The sequence below is a fragment of the Notolabrus celidotus genome, chromosome 24, assembly GCF_009762535.1.
Source record: "Notolabrus celidotus isolate fNotCel1 chromosome 24, fNotCel1.pri, whole genome shotgun sequence".
Taxonomy (NCBI): Eukaryota; Metazoa; Chordata; class Actinopteri; order Labriformes; family Labridae; genus Notolabrus; species Notolabrus celidotus.
In genome coordinates, this window is record NC_048295.1 from 4455673 (window position 1) to 4469007 (window position 13335).

At 45.7% G+C, this 13335-nt stretch overlaps 1 protein-coding gene across 3 annotated transcripts in view; it reads right to left on the reverse strand.

Annotated features, from left to right (window-relative positions):
- The window catches only part of raph1b (Ras association (RalGDS/AF-6) and pleckstrin homology domains 1b), a 39075-nt gene that overhangs the window by 24175 nt on the left and 1565 nt on the right, over positions 1 to 13335 (reverse strand). For all 3 annotated transcript variants that reach the window (XM_034677970.1, XM_034677969.1, XM_034677967.1), the window contains exon 2: positions 1006 to 1082. The gene's annotated coding sequence lies outside the window, so the exon portion shown is untranslated. The remainder of the gene's footprint in view (positions 1 to 1005; positions 1083 to 13335) is intronic.

Consider the following 13335-nt stretch of genomic DNA (forward strand, 5'->3'; position numbering starts at 1 on the left):
ACTGCGTCAAGAAAAGGCAGTCTCTTCCTTCATTTTTATCTGCATCTCCCTTCATGTGTCAAGTTATTTGATTCTGACAGCAGCTTACATTTCCACTCCTCCTTGATTTGAGTGTCCTCTTGTGTCTCGTGTTGTTCTGCCCTGCAGGGTGGGTTATGTAACTCCTTATCGCCACCATGATTCACTTCTTTCATTTTCTTACACCAAAGCAGAGAGAAAGTTCACGGCCTCAAATCTGACTCACTCTTTTTTTGTACAAGCATCCTGAGCAGCAGAGACAGAATGGAAGAGAAGATTTACTCGTGCACACATTTAGTTGGTGCCTTAAACATTATCTGATGTGCACTATCTGTTAATCTTTGCATGCATGTTTTTGCTGTGTTGCAGATTCTTGTTCTTTTTCTGCAGATAAGAAGAAGCCGTCCCTTCTCTTGTCTTGTGCAAACAATGACTCTCTTGGTTGCTAATTCGACACAGATCTGTTAAAGTGAGAAAGCTTCACTGTACAGTTCTCAGCTCCTCTCAGCGTCAGACCACAGCCATGGTTCTCCCTCACATGTTTCTACTTTCCTCAGGAATTATCTCCTTCAGCGAGGAAGACTGGATCCTCGGCGGCTTCACTCCTCTCTCATTTCGCTTTGATTTACAAGCCCACAAGACAAGGCTTTTCATGGGGGTGAAACCTCCTGATGCTGAGGAGTTACCCCTCTTCATCCAACAACAAACACATTGATCCGCGCTGTCAGGCCGGGGGATTCGTTTTACAGAGAAATGACGACACATGATCGCTGTTTTCAGCACATGACGCCTCAGACACGCATGCAATAAAAGAGTCATCTGAGACCACCGCAAATAGAACTCCTACAAGCAACACACATGTCAACGGAACTATCTCTGTGGCATTCGTGCAAGGACGCCTGAGTTTTGCAAAGCACAAGCAGCAGCGTCAACATACGTGCAGAGAATTTATCACCTGTGAGAAGTAGTCGTGGTGTTCTCTCTTACCTCTGAAGTGTCTCCTCTTCTTCCTCCAAAAGGTCAGATGAAACCACTGCTCGACTCTCGTCCCGGGCTTTTATCCCCTGGAGAAAACAGAAGAAGGAAAATATTCAGACTCCAAGAGAAGCAGAACACATTCCTTGTTTCCGCCGCATCATTAAAAAGTCTCTGAAATGCAGAAACTTTTGGATCTCAGACGGCAGCTGGAGGAGAGAGCAGAGCGATTTCACTGTCACAGGAATGCAGAGGATTAACGATGGAGGGTGCCTGAGCGAGTAAGCGAGCGAGCGACTTAACTAAGTGCAGACAAAAATGACACGTAGAGGCAGAGAGACACTTATCACAAGCTCTGAAAGCAATCAAGAGCCCTTATTTTAAAGTCTCTTCATCATTACAGACAGATTAGGAAAGGGACGTGAGAGCTGTAGAGGCTTTTCACACTCGCACACGATGACAAACTAACACTGGAGTGAATGCTTTTATTAGGCGTTACGTTTCATCACAAGTCACACATGGAGGAATCTTAAAGTTCAGGTTGCAATGTCGCCTCTAAGCGCATGTTCTCTTTCGGATTTGCACCCAAAAAAGCACGAGTTCAGGAGAAAATAGCTGAGAGGATCACTAATCCTGATTTTGATTTACAAAGGAGCCTTCACACTCGTGCATGTGCTGCGACGCTGCTGAAACCTCACTTCTGTGTTCATGCACATGAGACTCTGTGATACCAGCAAACCGATACCAGTCACTTAATAAGCACGGTGAGCGACAGACTGATCATTTCACAGCATGACTCTCACCAGTGCATCAGCTGTGACTCAGAGCTGACAGGCATTTAACTTTCTAACGAACCACTGCTGAGTCATGCTGTCCAATCCTTACTCGATCAGCAACAATCTACACGCTGAGTCACAGTCTGGGAATAAAATATAATTAGGGCATGTTTAACAGCCTGTCGGTTGTAGGTTACGACATGCTGAGCCGGCCGGGAAACATCAACGCTATGATTTGGACGCGGTGTGTGTTTACTTTGTGTGTGAGTGTGAGAGCGAGGCAGCTGATGTTATGGCTAACTACGAGGAGGAAGATATTCCTGCTGGCCTCAGCTGTTCCTGCTTTTTTTTCTCTACACACCAACAGTTGTTCAGCCTCAGCATGTGGCCTCCCTCTTGGCCAGTGTGTGTGTGTGTGTGTGTGTTTTTAAAGCAAACAGGCTTCTTGTAACAGTGAGTGTGTCAGGAGGAGTATGACTTTATGTGTCATGCTCTCATGCAGGCCCAAAAGCACACAATTGCCTCCTCAGATTACAGTTCACCTCCCCCCCCCCTCCCTCTCTCCCTCTCTCTCTGGTGTAATTTGCACACAGTTAAGTTAACGTGTGATATCACTCAGTCAACACAAGGCCATTGAGCAGGTGTGGCAGTGACACATGGACCGGTGCAGCTGCAGGGAACACAGTTGCTGCAGTCACAGCAGCAACAGGGGCCGCCCCGCCTGCAGGCAGCTGCTGGTCTGATGCTGAAAACAAAGGAAGGCCTGCAGCACACGCACAGACAAACATGACCGACTTAAGAACAAAAAACAATGCTGTGCTTGTTTTTTTTTTTGCTTTTTGGAATATTTACACAACAGATTTTCCTGCAGCACCCTTTCAAAACGGACAGCCTGTTTACAAGAGAAATTCTGCTATTTTTTTTCACCTGGATGATATTTCTCCTTGTTTGGGATCTACATATTTGATATACATGCCTGCAGCATGAAACAGATTGTAACGGCTGCAACATAAATCTCCTTTGAGAACTTGTTTTTCCTTATTTATAACTGGAGACAGCTTTTACATCACTGTCTTCACACGCACCAAAAACGGTAATCTAACCTCAGAGTATGGGAGTTGCTGGTCTACCGCAGCCTAAAAAAGTTGCTCCACTTGTGTTATTGTCTGACTTTATTGATGTTAAATGATATGTTTGAATCAGGCACAACACAATTATGCAAACTTACTCACAGGATGAGGCAGAGGTAGACCAGCAACTCCCATGATCTGTAAAATAGGACTGCTTTTTTGTACGAGTCAGGCAGCATTAAGTGGCTGAAAACAGTGGCTAAAATGACTGTTTCTTCAGTGCAGTCTGGTGGCTTTGAGAAGCACTCACTAAAAACAGAAGCGTTTTCATATATATGCTGAGGCGACTCCTTCTGTGCTATAAAAACACACAACTACCCAGAAAGGTGCCCTGTGTGTCGCTGGCTCCACAGAAGCCGGTCTCACAGACTCTTTATGTGGCCTACATGGCTGCCCCACTTCAACAACAGGCCGAGGGGAAACACAGGCTCCTGTGTGGTGGACACAGGTGTGTCCTTGTCCACCCACACTTCCCCCATTAACAGCAATCCTTCGGGGCATGCTCATTTCCGGTCGAGGCGGGAAGTGGGTAGGAGGGCAAGGCGCTTGGCGAGCAGGGGTGATGATGATGTCACAGCGGGGGAAAGAAAGACGGGTTTGTTGAAGGGGGAAGTACAGAAAGTGAGTAAGCAGGAATCAAGCCGGGCTAAATGAGGATTGCGTGTGTGGCGTGTCTGTTGGTGCTGGAAATATCCAAATATGTGAGCGTTGGAATGATAGAGTGATCCGACACATATAAAGACATGATGGGTTTATATGACCGCACAGCAGACCGGTCTCATCAAACAGAGGAAATAATGACACACAGGCAACCACACAGGGTCTTTGTAAGTCATGATGACACACTAACTGGGCAGTGAGTGTGCAGTACGGCCCTAAAGGCAAATTTTGGCACTGTTTAGAGAGCAGAACCTCTCATAGTTGACCCGTGGAGAAGGAGATCTACGACTCATGTATGGCAGACATGATGCATATAACATTACTGTGCAATACAGCGCTTAGTTCAAGGATCTTCTCTTTGTTTACAAGCGTTAGAGATGAGACTGTTGTTCTTAAAAGAACTTGGGATGTGCGCTTTTAGTCGGAGGAACAACTACCGCCATACAGCTCTATGATCTGGATGTAAACAAACACAGGTGACAGATGTCGTCTTGTAGCTCGGCGTGGTTTGACAGTGTGTTGATCTAGTAAATGGAGATAAAGTTGTATGTCTGCTGTTTGGTTAAACTGACCTAACCACTAATCAGTAAGTCTGTGTTTGGATTTCTGTTTAAACAACAAAGAAACAAGTCGCTTCTGAAGATCCGTAGTGCCAATAATGGCTGATAGCGGCCCGACCGTGTTGCTCAAAGGCTCCAGAAGAAGTCAAGATAAAAACAAAGCGTGCATAGTGAGAATATTTGAGTTTGTATGAGGTGAATGTATGTGAAGACAGCTTTGTTTGCAGGATTATGAGCACACTGAAGTTGTGGCATGTGGTTTCTGAGCAGTCGGCTATCTGTTCTTCGTTATCCATCCATCCATTATCTCTACCGCTGATTGGGTTTGGTGTCACGAGGGATGGTCAACCTCCATATGAAGATTATTGTCTGTATTTATGCATCAGAAAGAGAAACACTGCCTTCAAACTCTGTAAACTTGAATCAAATGTGTCCTCTTCTTCGTGTTTGTTTGAATGTGCCTCAAGCCTTTAGAACACACCAGGTCATCCGTAACGAGATAACACTGCTCACATCTCGCATAACGACAACCATCTGACAAACACACAGAGGCACGTCTGCTCTTAAAGATACCCACATGAGACGCTGAAACCCTGACGCAACGGAGGCAGCTGATTAATGATTAAAGATGCATTCCTCTCACGCTGGTGTTGCGTAACAAGACGGCATCTGGAAATGTGAAATATTAGGCACAGCACGACGAGGAGAAGACGGCGGTGACCTCTAATTCACAACACAAAAAATGCAGCAGTGATAATTTGTGTAACAGCAGGATTGAGGAGGATTCATTGATCAGACACAGCCACTTAATCTGGTTCCAGGGCGAGATAAGGCCTCCTGACCCTGAGAGTCTTCTGAGAGCTCTGAGGGAGACCGTCAGTCAGCTGATTGATGGTTGGTCACAAAGCCGATCCTCGCCGGGAAGGTGCATTAGTATTGATCGGCGTTTACTTCTAAAACAAGTCAAGAGCAACTTCTGGAGAGCGCTGCACGGTGGACCAAGTGACCTCTTCACAGGTTCATGACTACTTCTGCAGAACTACACATTATGCGCCTAATTTCACCCGGCTAATAATGCCAAAGTGCCTCCAGTCACATGACAAGAACGTCTGTACAAACAACCTGCTGCATCGTCTAACTGACCCTCCACCATCACTTCAGACTCCTTCTGCTCTCTCCAGTCTGGTTGTGATTACAAGGAGCTGATCTCTCCTCGCTGGGATTCTCCACGCTCCCTGCACTGAGCACTCAGCTCTGGAAAAACCACACATGGTGGGAATTATGGAATAACGCTGCGTCAGGAATTTTCCCACGATGGCCAGCGGGACCTCCATCGGACCCCACCGGCCGGCTCGCTGGGGGTTTATGGGTAATGTAACACACACATACAGGGTTGCATGATTAAATGCCTTTTGTGTTGGTCCACGTTTGAACCTGCTGCCCTCGTGCTGGATCATAATGGTCCTTTGTGTAGGAGCAAAGAGTGAGCACTGGCTTCGTATCGCTGCAACAGAGCTCATCATGAGCAGTTTCCACACAGCTGTTTCAGGGGGATTCCCTTATTGTAAAAATATCGCTGTGTTTTTCTCACATACTTAGGCCCTGAATGACCAGTGGTTACAAAAGTTAGTGATGAAGACCACATTAAAGTCTGGGAAAACAACTGTAGTGCAGCCAAAGACACTTGGGGCAACTTTTTGGGGTGTTTTTTTAGAGCCACAGAGGTCACATCAGCTTTTTTGTGCTGTGTTTGATATCAACTGAGCGTTTAAAACACCAATACATAAGGGAATTAAGTGATTGAGGCAGCGGTAGACCAGCAACTCCCATGTCCTGTATCAAAGGGGCCTGGTTGAGATGGAAGGGTTCTATCTGGGACCAAAAATACATCTTACCTTAACTAAAAGTTTGATTTTCTGTCACAATCTTTTCAAAAATGTTGTGAGGAACAATTATGTGTTTGCCAGCTGGAGCGACTCCAAACTAATCGTACACACCAAATAAAGTTAGAAATCTCTCCTCTAAGTCCTGATGTTTCCGTCTAGTAACTCCTAGAAGGGATCACCAACAGCAGCAAGGGGTCAAACTCACTGACTACAAATGAGTCAGTGACCCATAGCCTCAAAAAGTCGGTCATGGTGCCAAACTCAGGGGCAGATCCCGAGTCAGTCACTGGGTTTAGTTTCTGTGTGGCACGTGGTGCTGAAATAATCAGGAATCACTCGAGAGTGAAGATCAGCGGGGCAGAGAGAGAGATTAGCAAGCTACTCAGCCACTAACTTAACCCAGAGAGTCGGTGAATAGAGGCTCGCGCTCACTTGCAGAGCTGCTGGGGTATTAGTCAATGAGATTTGGCAAGAGGCTGCCACACAAGCACACACGCAGCGCTATTTTGTGAGATTAAGCCTGCAGGTTTGAGTGACTGTCAAGGGATTCTCTCGCGAAAAATGTGTCAATCCACTTCCACTACGGCAAGCACGGCTGTTTCCACTTGTAGGTCACTGCAGTAACTGAAACGATGCATTCCTCCACCGTCCTACATGATGTAAAGAGAGAAATGGTGCAGCCTGCCAGCATCTCTCCGTACAGTTAGTGCGGGGAGCGAGATCGAAGCCAGCTGCGAAAAAAAAGTGTGAATTTGGCAATGAGAGGAAGGCTGACCTCAGAGTTTCCACGCTGCTGTTTTTCACATGACATCAGCTGCACTGAGAAACATTTCTCTCCCATAAACCTGTCAACTCCCAACATCCCTCTCTTCCTCACAGGTGTTTTTCCACTCTCTTTGCCTCCTTGCTGAGCTGACACAGTGATACACCGGGTAACCCTCCTGGATGTTATAAACAGGCTGCGAGACAAAAGCAGGCTGTTTTCCAGCCTCCTAGTTCACCTCGGTTGAGGTTTCACCGCATGCTTAACCGCTGCCTGGATCGTGCGGCCACTTTCTATCACACACAAACCGGGGTAACTTTCATCATTATGGGTTGGAGTGAAGTTAAAAGGTCTCAGGGCTGGGAAAGTAGGCTGCAGTGCATATTTAATGGCAAAACAAGCCCCAGTATTTGGCTTCCTGCTAGTTTGTGGCTTGAAAACACTTGAAACAGTTGGAACATTTTAAATTATGTAAGAGAGAGCCTGTTTTTTGCTTTCTGGTGTGTGTGTTTGCAGAGGAGCAGCAGAGTCTTGAAAAGGTAAAGGAATATTCTGGTATTTTTAACCTGCCCCTGTCCTATTTGTGAATCAGGAGGTTTAAAGCATTGTGGGATTGCTCTGGCAGGCAGCTGAAACATGATCCTGTGAGACATTTACAAGCAAGCACAGAACTTCCACTGAAAGTACTTGTTTTTGTCGCTGACTGGATCAGATTGTTACTCAAAGGGTCAGACAACAATCCCCCCAATCACAGATATTGCTCTCTTAGGCGGCACCAGTGATTCAACCTTGCAGGAGCGGGTGCTGCTTGTCTTTGCAGCTCCTCCTGGATGTTTTCATCTGGTGTTATTTTGTCTCACAGGAAAGACAAAGTAACCAATCAAGGCTGCTGCAGCAAAACATCTCAGGGTTTTTTAAAGGCTGATGCTTGTTTTTAAAAAAAAGGATTTTACTTCGACAGCAAAGTCCTGTATTTGTTGGGATCCTTTCTGTAAAGTTGTTGATACTTTGAGTAACACTTTCAGGCTGTTAGGTGCCAAATTAACATTTTTGTGAACGCACTTCGATCTGGCTTATTTGGGCTAAAGATTATGATGCTGCCCTCTTAACCTATTTTGCTGCAGCAGGCTGAAACACCTTTAAAAAATAAGATTCAAAAGAAGTCGTCTTCAAACTGCTGCACGCTCAGATCAGGAATCTATTGTTCCATGCATGGGAAGACATCTGTATATCCCTATGGGGCAGACCACTGACTCTGTAACCACACAAACAAACACTCCAGCCTCCACTATCACTGCGTCCTGGACTCTCCGTGGTGCTCTCATAATGCTGCTGTTGTTTGTGCATACATAAAAATGAATCCTCGGTGGATCCGACAGGAAGCCGACGGTTAGAAAGCAACTGTGCAAGCATGAACTCCTCCGAACAGAGATCATCTGAACATGTGGGCCAAGAGGCAGGCATTTCACAGCAGGGCGAGGGAAAACAGAGGAGTCTGCTCTGTTTGCATATGTGTGTTTGTCTCTCTCTCTCTCTGAGAACTCTGTTTGATGGACTTTAAGAGCATGCAGGGAGAAACAAACACAATCAACCCTGGACAAATAAACACACGGACACGCAACCCGCCGTCCAGAGAGCTCACTGAACTTGGTTAAGTCTTGCTGCGGGGCACCTTTTTAAAACCCCGTTTAAAAATGATTGACTACAAGAAACTCAACGACTCTCAGAGGCCGGGGATGCTGATGTTACACATTTCCTGCTCTGCTGCAGAGACCTTTTAATTCATTTTAATCAAAGATGCAGACATGTGAGAGCAATACAGAGAGAAGCAAATAAATCCACTTCCTCATTCGTGTGTGCGTCTCACATCCAACAGACGATACATCACCCGGTCGATACTGCACATACTCCTCACGGCAGCCGCGCAGCTCGTCTACGTTTCCTCTGAGTTTGCACTCTCTGACTCGCTCTCAACCACTCCTCCTGGCCGCCTTCAGCATTTTGAGTTCTCTACGCATCTCTGCAAGACCCATTATCCACGGCGGAGCTTTAAAAGGCAGGTGCGTCCACACAGACAGACCAATCCATCTATCAAAGCGTCCCGTGACTTCAGGATGAGTTTATGCAGGCAGGTGGAGTAAAGGATGATACATGATAGGATAAATCACCTCCTGAAAGGCTCTGCTCACTGATACCTGATGCTGCCGGAATTCCAACTGGGATGAGATTCCCTTTCTCCATCCTTTTAACATGAGTGTCAGTGAGATCGCCTCACAGACAGGTGCATGAAAAGATCTGCAAATTGTTTTGAGGCTTTGTTGCAGGCACAGGTGTCCACCAATCCAGACACTACACATAAATTTCCTGACCCCCTCCAGCAGTGGCTGAAGCTAGCCATCTGTAATACACCAGAGGAGGAAGAGGAGGAGGAACAGGGGAGGGGGTAAAATCAGCCACCTGCCATTGTCAAAGTCACACTGACTGATTAATGGCTGCTTAAGCTGCTTAAATAAAATGTACAGTGAAGGAGGAGGGACACAAAAGGGACAATTAATGACTGGACGTGTATCATAGCAGATCATGTCAGATGTGGGGAAGTAGGTCATGGAGGAGATGATGTTGGGATAAGGATGAAAGGACAGAGAGGGGAGCGCTTTTAGGATTTGAGTCGCCTCAAAAAGATCATTTTAAAATGAAATGCTTGAAAAATAAACTTCTAGTCCAGGAGAAAGAATTGTATGTGGACACAAAGGATGAGATTTAAGAGTCAGGGGGAAAAGATCGAGCCTGAGGCAGGAGTTTTTAACGTCACCGATATGTTCCTCTCCTAACCTGGTTATGGAAACTTAGCCTGCACACCTGGCCAAGCTGCACACCTGGTGTTCAGAGTTATGTCGGCTGTAAAACACACAAGCTTTCTGGCAATATTTTAGAAGTTAACGCGCTTTAAAAACACTGATGGCAAGATTTTAAAAGTGTTTTTGTTAAGTATACATTTCTCATGCAAAAATGTAACTTATCGACGGCACATTTTCACGCCTCTCCGTCCCAGCATCTACTTCTGCAAACTATCCTTTAACGTGCTCTGTGTGCATGCAAATTCAAACAAATAGGTTGAATGCAACAAGTGCAGGGTGTGTTTTTATATCTGTGAGATCAAGGTAGGTAAAGGTAAGTACTTCGATGCACTCCTTACTCTTAATCCTGTAAAACGCTCCTGGTTAAAATATTCACCCAGTGGCACGGATATGAAAACGAACACGGCAGAGACATCCAAATGGAGGTCAGCCTTCTCCATTTATATCTCCCGTTGTCTTTTTTTCCACAGCAGTGTGTGTATGCAGCTGTGCGCTTGAGTGCACCTGCAGAACGAGGACCCGGATCATGTACTGCCCTGCAAAGACAAGAGGCTGTCCTCCTTCTGCCGGCTCCGATCAGCTGCACATGCGGAGAATTCCGTCTGATATGTCCGTATATTTCATATACATCTCCATACCGTCCACATCTACTGGTGCAGTGGATTTAAGGTCAGAGGAAAGTGGGGAACTTAAGACCTCAGGGAGTCCACAATCGCACTGTTATTATTCTCAGATGTGAATGATTACAGAAAAAGAAGGTTGAGCTCAAACAATTGATTTCCTGCCGCAGAGCGCGCTGATATCGGTATCTGGGTTTGCATGAAAAGGCCAACAGGAAGAGCAACCCTCTTTCTGGAACAGTGGAGGTTTTCGCAGGCTGCAGGCGGCCTGGTTAGCCATTTGTCTTTGTCTCCGAATGGCAGGGGCAGCTGCCACCAAAGGTCAGCAAAATGTTACCAGAACAAGGCCCTATAGTGGTGGAGACCACGTGCCTGTGACAGTAGGGGGGGGGGACACACCCAGGTGGAGTGACAGACGGACACTTTCTCTCTGGTTTTCACTCACACACATACAGCACAGCTGTAATGTGGCATCATGTTTTTATCTTGTTGGCATCAATGCAGCCTGTGGCATTTTCCATTAGAGCTGGGCTGTATAGCAACAAAGTGATCATGGTACACTTTCTATATAGTTTAATATCATTACTTATCATATATATAATCTGATAACGCTTCTAGTTTGTGCAGTGTCCTAAAGTTGACAGAAACCAGGCTGTTCAGTGGTTATCCTCTATAATACAGCTGATTAACACAGGCTGAAGTCATCAATAATCCCTTTTAGAGCATTTATTTGATCAAACATGATAAAAAGTAGTGATTTAGTGACCGGATATCTGAGGGGGCTGCATTCTGAGCTGTCACTGTGCAAAAGACCAGGAACTGCCCCTAATGGTAGCTCAAACTGCTCCTAAGGGGTGAGCTTTTACAAGTTTTACAAAGGATTAATTTAGTGGTCACAACACAAGGTCTTCTCATCTCAGGTCTGGTGATTGAAACAAGTAAAAACACTGAACAAGCAAGTTCAGGTTAAATGCTCTTCAGATGATACAAGATCTGCTGTGAGGAGGCTCCTAGCTGAGCTGCACCAAACATCATACTTCCATTTTCGTCATCAGTGGGCCCACTTTCAGCTGTTGGCATGTCCCAGTTTGTTTCTTCTTCCAAACCCGAGCTGTGGTACCTTCTATCACTGAAACTATCAGGTTACACTCTCTCCTCTGGCTCTGGCTCTCCATCAGGGGTCTGTTGAAGGCTGCGTTTGAAGTGCCATCCTCTCCCCTTACCCTCCTTCACCCACCTACACCCCCGGCTGTAACACAACCTGGGTAAACCTACACCATCACCACCACCCCCCGGCCTAATCTCTGGAGCTTTTGTGTTGAGGACTCTCCAGCCCAGGGACATGGATGGGCGGAGGTCAGACATGGCTCTTGCAGCTCATGCGACAGACCGGCACGCATGACATATTAACAAACACTCAAAGCAGGAGCAGCTCTTCCTCTCTTTTCTCTGCATCAGTCCTCAAGCTAAACATTTCTTTGACAAGTGTTTTTCTCGTCTAATCAACGACATCCCGAAGAAATCACGCACGCATAAAAGAGGGATGAAAGGCAGCAGCTGAAGGATAGATTTAGGGAAGTGAAGAGTGTTTTCTTTCTTTCTTCTTTAAGCAAAACATGTCAGAGAGGCTGAATGAGAAAACCATGTTTCTGGTTACGAGGCTTCTCCCCCCGGGGTTGTCTTTTTTGACAGACTGAAGAAAAAGCTCCTCACATGTGCATTTAAACAGAGGCAGCGAAATGACACGCTCTCTTCTCCTAACATGTGTTTTACCTCTGCGGCTGGAAACTTAATCCATGACTGAGCTTTTTATGACTAAGCTGTACACCGTCCTGCTGAATGCAATGACTTCAGGACCGTTAAACACAGACTGAGTGTTACATGAGGTGCGGCTTTGTGTCCTGACTCTTGTCTTGGCATCACAACAAGATGTTACGATTGCAGAACGTGACGATTAGTTTCCACCCTGCTTCTATTCTTTATCAAATTACGATATAAAAAAACGTGCAGTAAGATTTGGCATTGCTGCAGTAGATTGCTTTCGCCAGCAGCCTGGAGACAAGGCTGTTATGGCTCCAATATCATCTCCAGGGCCAATGAGCTGGATCAAACTGTGTCTATTTCTTTCTCCAGCTCCGACACACCCAGATTGTTTTCTAAGTGTGGCACAACATTGCAGAGATAGACCTTTTTGGGATGCATAGGGGGGCAGAAACCGTCTTAATATCTGCTTTCTACAAAGCAACCTGACTCCATTGAAAACAGAGCAGTTCACAGGACACAGGAGTTGCTAGTCTGCCTCTAACTTGTTTTTTTAGTGCTGATCTTTGGTGTTTTTGAGGTTTAGCTGTGATCCAGCACAACACAACTTCAAACAGTCACGAAGCATCAAAGCAGCCGTACACAAATGAAGTGTTATGCAGTTTAAGGAGCTGTTTTGTAAATAAAGTCTGGTGGCATCAAAGAAAGAGATAGTTTTGGTTGGACCCAGCAACGACCCTTTCCTTTCCTACTAATCACGGTGAAAAAAGCCCCAAAATAACATCCTAAAAGTCACCTTTAAGTACCTCCTTTTCTGTATCAAATCCACTCTGTTGCATAATTGTATCACCTAGTCTGCAGTTTCATCCTCTGTGCATCATCACCATCTGTCTCACAGCTCTCCGCTCAAACAAACTTGAGTTTTTGTGCCTTTGGGTTATTACGACCTCAAAATCTCCAACAGGAAGGACCCGGCGTTGAAAGCACTGGAATTCCCCTTTTATTCATGTGACATTGTCTCAACTACAATGACAATAATCACACTGGAATTCAGCCACAGGAATATAATAAGCCCAAAAAAGTTTCCTCTGACATCAAAAACAGAGCAAACCACCTATTTTGCATAAGCGGTTGATAATTAAACTCTGAAAAAAAACACTCAGGAAACAGAGACACAATAACAATCCCCGCCGGGACAAACATTAAATATCACTGAGTTTCCAGATGTGCTTGTGGCATCAACACATTTTCTGTCTTTGTCTAGACGAGGAGTGAACTCCAAACCTCTCCTGCAAAAGACACAACAAGCTTTAAGGCATGTGCCGGGA